At 38.1% G+C, this 7,496-nt stretch overlaps 1 pseudogene; it reads left to right on the top strand.

Moving 5' to 3' along the window:
- Positions 1 to 6,318: 6,318 nt before the first annotated feature.
- On the top strand, positions 6,319 to 7,064 carry LOC102441605 (annotated as a pseudogene).
- Positions 7,065 to 7,496: the final 432 nt, after the last annotated feature.

Genomic DNA, 7,496 nt, shown 5'->3' with positions numbered 1-7,496 from the left:
GTTAAAAAAATAGTGGATGAGAACTTCCAAATCTATAGAAAGAACTAGATCCTTGAATACAAGAAGCAAACAGAACACCTAATTACCTCAATCCAAAGAGGCTGTCTTCAAGGCACTTGGTAATGAAGCTGTCAAAAATTAGTGACAAAGAAAAAATCCTCAAAGCATCCAGGGAAAAGAAGGAAGTGACCTACAAAGGAAAACCCATCAGAATTTCACCAGACTTCTCAACAGAAACTCTACAAGCCAGAAGAGTGTGGAAATAAATAGTCAAGTATCTGAAAGAGAGAAATTACCAGCCATGCATAATGTAGCCAACAAAATTATCCTTTAAATATGAAGGAGAAATAAGAACATTCCCAAACATACAGAAGCTGAGAGATTTTATCACTAGAAAACCTCAATTGCAGGAAATACTCAAGGGAGTTATTCTACATGTAACAAAAGACATAAGGTCATAACACTACCAGTAGGATTGCAAAAAAACTCATAGCATAACTAGGGATAATTTGTGACAACAAAAACATATAAGGGGAGGTATGGATAGGCAAAGGAAGATGAAGATGAGATCCACTCAAAAGGGAGAAATCTATAGTATATATGCAACTTCACTTTTTATAAAACTAATGGCAACCACACAGAAAAATCCCCCAAACAAGACATATAGCTTAAAAAAAGAGGAAACAAAGGAAAGATGTATGGAATACCACCAAACAAAAACAACAGGTAGAAGCATAATGGAAAATAACCAGTGGGTGCATAGAGTTACCAGAAAACAAAAGATAAAATGGCTATAGGAAATCCTCATCCTATATAATACAAGGCTAATATGCAAATCGACCCAATGGCAGAACTACCGGTTGCTATGATGTGCACTGAACACCAGGGGGCAGACACTCAAAGCAGGAGCTGCCCCCTGGTGGTCAGTGCACTCCCACAGGGGGAGCACTGCTCAGCCAGAAGCCGGGCTCACCAGCGGGCTCATGGCTGGCGAGCGCAGTGGCAAAGGCAGGAGCCTCTCCCCCCTCTGAGGCAGCACTAAGGAGCAGTGACCCTGACTTCTGGCTGAGCAGTGCTCCCACAGAAGCTGAATTCATGGCTGGCGAACGCAGTGGCAGTGGCAAGAGCCTCTCCGGCCTCCGCGTCAATGCTAAGGACCCTGATGGGTTCTGGACTGTGAGATGGTGCAGGCCGGGCTGAGAGACCCAGCCCACCCCCCACCAGGTGCACAAATGACATGCACTAGGCCTCTAGTACATCAATAATTACCCTAAATGTAAATGGACTAAATTCACCAGTAAAGAGGCACAGAGTAGCAGAGTGGACAAAAAAACAAAACCCAACTATATGCTGCCTACAAGAGACATATGTAAACAGCAGAGACAAAGGTAGATTCAAAGTAATAGGGTGGAAAAGGATTGTCCAAGCAAATAACATCCACAAAAAAAGCAGGTGAAGCCATACTTATATCTGACAAAATAGATCGCAAGATAACAAAGATAACAAGAGACAAAAATGGACACTTTATAATGAAAAAAAGGAATACTACATCAGGAAAACATAACACTTCTTAATATATATATATATATATATATATATACAACCAGGGAGCACAAAAATATATTAAACAGCTACAAACAGAACTAAAGGGAGAAACAGATCAAAACACAATTAGTTGGAGGCCTTAATATCTATTTACAGCTCTAGACAGGTCAACCAAACAAAAAATCAATAAAGAAATATCGGCCTTAAATTAAATACTAGACCAAATGGATATAACTGGCATTTACAGAACATTTCATCCCAGAACATCAGATTATATATTCTTCTCCAGGGCACATGGAACATTCTCAAAGATAGACCATATGTTGGGTCACAGAACAAGCATCAACAAATTAAAAAAGATTGAAATTATTCCAAGCATATTTTCTGACCATGATGCATTGAAATTAGAAATCAATTGCAAAAAAAAGGAGGAAAACAAACAAAAAAAACCTACAAATATGTGGAGATTAAACAACATACTACTAAAAAATGACTGGGTCAAAGAAGAAATAAAAAATGAGATAAAAAGATATATAGAGAGAAACAAGTATGGTAACATAACATCAAAACTTCTGGGATGCAGCGAAAGCTGTAATAACAGGGAAGTTTATATCATTACAGGCCTATCTCAAAAAACAAGAGAAATTCCAAGTAAACAAGTTAACATCAAACCTTAAAAGACTAGAGAAAGAAAAACAAAAGCAACCCAAAGTTAGCAGATGAAAGGAAATAATAAAAATTAGAGCAGAATTAAATGAAATAGAGAACAAAAAGACTATACAAAAAATCAATAAAACAAAGAGCTGGTTCTTTGAAAAGATTAATAAAATTGACAAACCCCTCACTAAGGAAAAAAGGGAAAAGACCAATATAAACAAAATCAGAAATGAGAGAGGAGAAATCACCACAGTCATCACAGATATACAAAGAATCATACTAGAATTAATATGATCCTTTATGCCACCAAATTCAATAACCTAGAAGAAATGGATAATCAGTGAGGAAATTGAAACAGCCATCAAAAACCTCCCAAAAAATAAAAGTCCAGGACCAGATGGCTTCACCAATGAATTCTACCAAACATAAAAAATAAAAATAAAAAAATGAAGAAAGGGCAATACTTCCTAACACATTTAACGAAGCCAATATAACCCTGATACCAAAACCTGGCAAAGATAACATAAAAAAGAAAACAACAGCCCAATATGCCTGATAAATACAGATGCAAAAATCCTAAACAAAATGCTAGCTAATCAAATACAATAGTACATCCAAAAAATAATACATCATGATCAAGTGAGATTCATTCCAGGGCACAAGGATGGTTCAACATTCACAAATCAATCAACATAATACTCCACATTAACAAAAGAAAGGATAAAAATCATATGATCTTGTCAATAGATGCAGCAAAAGCATTTGATAAGATACAACATCCATTTATGATTAAAATGCTCAATAAAATAGGAATAGAAGGAAAGTACCTCAACATAATAAAGGCTATATGTGATAAACCCTCACCAATATCATACTTAATGGTGAAAAACTGAAAGCTTTCCCCCTAAGATTAGGAACAAGACAAGGATGTCCACTCTCACCACTCTTATTCAACATAGTACTGGAAGAACTTGCCAGAACAATAATGCAAAAAAAGAAATAAAAGGCATCCAAAAACGGAAGGAAGAATTCAAACTGTCACTTTTTGTGGATGACATGATGCTGTATATAGAAAAACCTAAAGACTTTTAAACACACACACACACACACACACACACACACACACACACACACACTACTGGAAACAAACAGATACAGTCAAGTTGCAGGATACAAAATCAATGTTCAAAAAGCCATTGCCTTCCTGTATACCAACAACAAAACTTCAGAAAAATAAATGGAGAAAACAATTTCTTTTGCAATTGCAACCAAAATAATAAAATACTTAGGAATAAACTTAGCAAAAAATGTGAAAGACCTATATACTGAAAATTACAAAGCAGTATTAAAAGAGATTGAAAAAGACACAGCAAAATGGAAAAATATCTCGTGTTCATGGATTGAAAGAATCAACATAGTTAAAATGGCCATTTTACCCAAAGCAATATACAGATTTAATGCAATCCCCAACAAAATCCCAATGTCATTTTTTAAAGAAATAGAACAAGAAATTATCAGATTTGCATGGAACCACAAAAGACCCAGAATAGCCAAAGCAATTGTGAAAAAAAAAAAAAAGAACAAGACTGGAGGTATCACGCTACCTGACTTCAAAATATAATATAAACATGAGACCCAAAACTATAAGTCACATAGAAAAATTATAGGTACCAAACTTATGGACCTGGGTGGTAGAGAACTTTTTATGGACTTGACCCCAAAGGCAAGGGAGGTAAATGCTGGAGACCAGTTCCAGCATGACAGCAGGGCTGCATCTGGGAATGACTAAAGGCATTTCCCCAAAAACCTGAATAGGATACATTAAATCTCTTGGCTGCCAGACAGCTAAAAAGGCATCTTAATCTACATGTTATTGCCTCCTACTGGCCAAATACCTGAACAGCCATAGGCTAATTCCCCCATTCTGACAATGTTTCTGTATATCCTTTGAAGTGTATATCTCTGCCTCACCTCAGGACAAGTTGTGTTAATAAAAAGCATGGGGTCCTGGGGATGAGGAGAACCTAAGACCTTAGACTTAAGATCTTAGAACTTAGCTCCTTTAGCTAAGCTCCTCTGACCCCCCATATGCCTTTCAAAATTATATCTCGTCTCTGGACTCTTATTTAAAATCTACGCACAGCCTTCTCCAGATTTCCTGAACCCTTCTTGATGCTGGAACAAAAACCCCGTCAGGTAAAGGCAAAAATAAATGAATGGGATTATATCAAACTGAAGAGTTTCTGCATAGCAAAAGAAATGGCCAATAAAACAAACAGGCAGCCAACCAGATGGGAGATGATATTTGCAAACAGTAGCTCCAACAAAGATTTAATTTCCAAAAAATATAAAGAACTCAAAACTCAACAGCAAACAAATAAACAATCCAATCAAAAAGTGGGCAGAGGACCTAAAAATACACCTCTCCCAAGAAGACATACAAACAGCCAATTATATAAGAAAAGATTTTCAACCTCACTGGCAATTAGGGAAATGCAAATTAAACCTGCAATGAGATACCACCTTACACATGTTAGAGTGGCCATTATCAATAAGACAAGCAACAATAAGTGTTGGAGAGGTTACGGAAAAAAAGGGAACCCTCATTCACTGCTGGTGGGAATGTAGACTGGTACAACCACTATGGAAAGCAGTCTGGTGATTCCTCAAAAGATTAAAGATAGAGCTACCATACAACTCAACAATCCCACTCCTGGGTATATACCCGAAAAACTTGAAATCATTTATACACAAAGATATATGCACCCCTATGTTCATTGCAGCATTATTCACGGTTGTCAAGACTTGGAAACAAACAGCCAAAGTGCCCTGAGATAAAGAACTGGATAAAAAAGATGTATATATATACACAATGGAGTACTACATGGCTATAAGAGATGATGAAATAGTGTCATTTACAACAACATGGATGGACCTTGAGAACATTATGTGAAGTGTATTCAGACAAAAAAACTAAGAACTATATAATTTCACTCATATGTGGAATATAAAACTGAAACTTATGAACACGAACAGCAGTGTGGTGGTTGCCAGAGGGAGGAGTGTGAGGGGAAAAAGGGTTCTAATATGAGGGGACAGGAGAAGATTTCATTTTGGTTGGTGGGCACATGGTTCTACATACAGATTTTGTAACTTAGTAATCCACACATGAAATCTATATGTTCATGTTGACTAATGTCACCCCAATAAAATTTAATAAAAAATAAATAAATTAGTTTAAAAATAAATAAATAAAGCACTTAAAAACTAAAGTCTATTCATGTTGATAATGGACAAAAAAAAACAAAACAAATGAAGACCAAAACATTTAATGTTCTGGAAGACTAATTTATTTACTTGTCAGTGAACAACATTCATTACTTGCATTTGATAAAGCTAGAAAAGAAATAAGAGTGAAGATTATAATGCTCAGAGATAGAAATAAGAAAAACATATAGTACAATGAGGTAAGTAAAGCAAAGAGTAAGAAATATTTCAGAGACTATTCCAGCACTGGCTGGAAAGTCATAGTCAATTATCACTAAGATCCCTCCTACCAATGAGGTTCTGTGATTTAAAAAAAAAAAAGGTAAACAATTGCAAAATTATGTTACAGTAAATATATAAATAAATTTAAGTAACATAAGTTATTTAAGTTTTGTAAAATAGGGAAAGTACAAAAATATGGTAAATACTCATTTGAATTTTGAAGGAGGGAGGGCCTTGAGTTGTTAGATAAATTATTTTTCTTCCATATTATTTTGTATTTAATTATCTTATTTCATGGACTGATATACTTTCAATTAGAGCATATAACATGACAAATATTCTTGTTAAATAGTTATCATAGCCGAAACCGGTTTGGCTCAGTGGATAGAGCATCAGCCTGCGGACTGAAGGGTCCCGGGTTCGATTCCGGTCAGGGGCATGTACCTGGGTTGCGAGCACATCCTCAGTGGGAGATGTGCTGGAGGCAGCTGATCAATGTTTCTCTATCATCGATGTTTCTAACTCTCTATCTCTCTCCCTTCCTCTCTGTAAAAAATCAATAAAATATATATAAAAAAATAGTTATAAATTGGTGAACCTGACCTTCAGTCTGTCGACCTACGTGCCATGGTATCCTCCAGGAAGTTTTTCGTGAGGGGAAACTGGAAGATGAATGGGCAGAAGACGACTCTGGGGGAACTCATCACCACTCTGAAGGCAGCCAGGTGCCAGCCAACACAAAGGTGGTTTGTGCACCCACCACTGCCTACATTGACTTTGTCAGGCAAAAGCTAGATAGATCCCAAGATTGTTGTGGCTGCCCAGAACTGCTACAAAGTGACTAATGGGGCCTTCACTGGAGAGATCAGCCCTGGCATGATCAAAGAGCCACATGGGTAGCCCTGGGGCACTAGGAGAAAAAGCACGTCTTTGGTGAGTCAGATGAGCTGATTGGGCAGAAAGTGACCCATGTCCTGGCTGAGGGACTTGGAGTGATCACCTGCATTGGGGAGAAGCTAGATGAGAGGTAAGCTGGCATCACTGAGAAGGTCGATTTTGAACAAACCAAGGTCATCACAGATAAAGTGAAGGACTTGGAACAAGGTTTTTCTGGCCTATGATCCTGTGTGGGCCATTGGTACAGGCAATACTGCAACACCCCAATAGGCCCAGGAAGTACATGAAAAGCTCTGAGAATGTCTTAAGTCCAATGTCTCTGATGCAGTGGCTCAGAGCACCCACATCATTTATGGAGGTTCTGTGATTGGGGCAATCTGCAAGGAGCTGGCAAGCCAGATTGACATGATGGCTTCCTCGTGGGTGGTGCATCCCTCAAGCTTGAATTCTTGGACATCATCAATGCCAAACAATAAGCCCCAAATCCATCACCCTACCCTTCCTGCTATGCCAAGGACTAAGAAGCTCAGAAGACCAATAACTGCTCATCCCTCTCCCCACCCCGACACATGCTTCCGATAGTATCACCTGCCCCTTCTGGTGGCCTAATCCAAACTGTACTTTCCATTTACCATTTACACCTGTAATGGTTGGAACAATCCCTTTTCCACTTACTATAATAATTGGAACAAAACATCTCACCAAGGTGGCTTCTCCTTGGCTGAGAGGTAGAAGGGGTGGGGTTTGCTTGTGGGTCCCCTCAGTACCCACTGAAAGCAAAAAAGAGAAGCCATCCTCCTCTCCCATCTAGTATATGGGGCCAAGGGCTGGGAAAGAGCCCTATCCTCCCCCTGAGGCCAAGGGTGCTGTTCTCCTCCCTGGTGCCAACACCTGTGTGTTGTGTATGT

The sequence above is a fragment of the Myotis lucifugus genome, unplaced genomic scaffold (assembly GCF_000147115.1).
Source record: "Myotis lucifugus unplaced genomic scaffold, Myoluc2.0 scaffold_50, whole genome shotgun sequence".
NCBI lineage: Eukaryota > Metazoa > Chordata > Mammalia > Chiroptera > Vespertilionidae > Myotis > Myotis lucifugus.
This window is presented reverse-complemented; position numbering and strand designations above follow the sequence as displayed.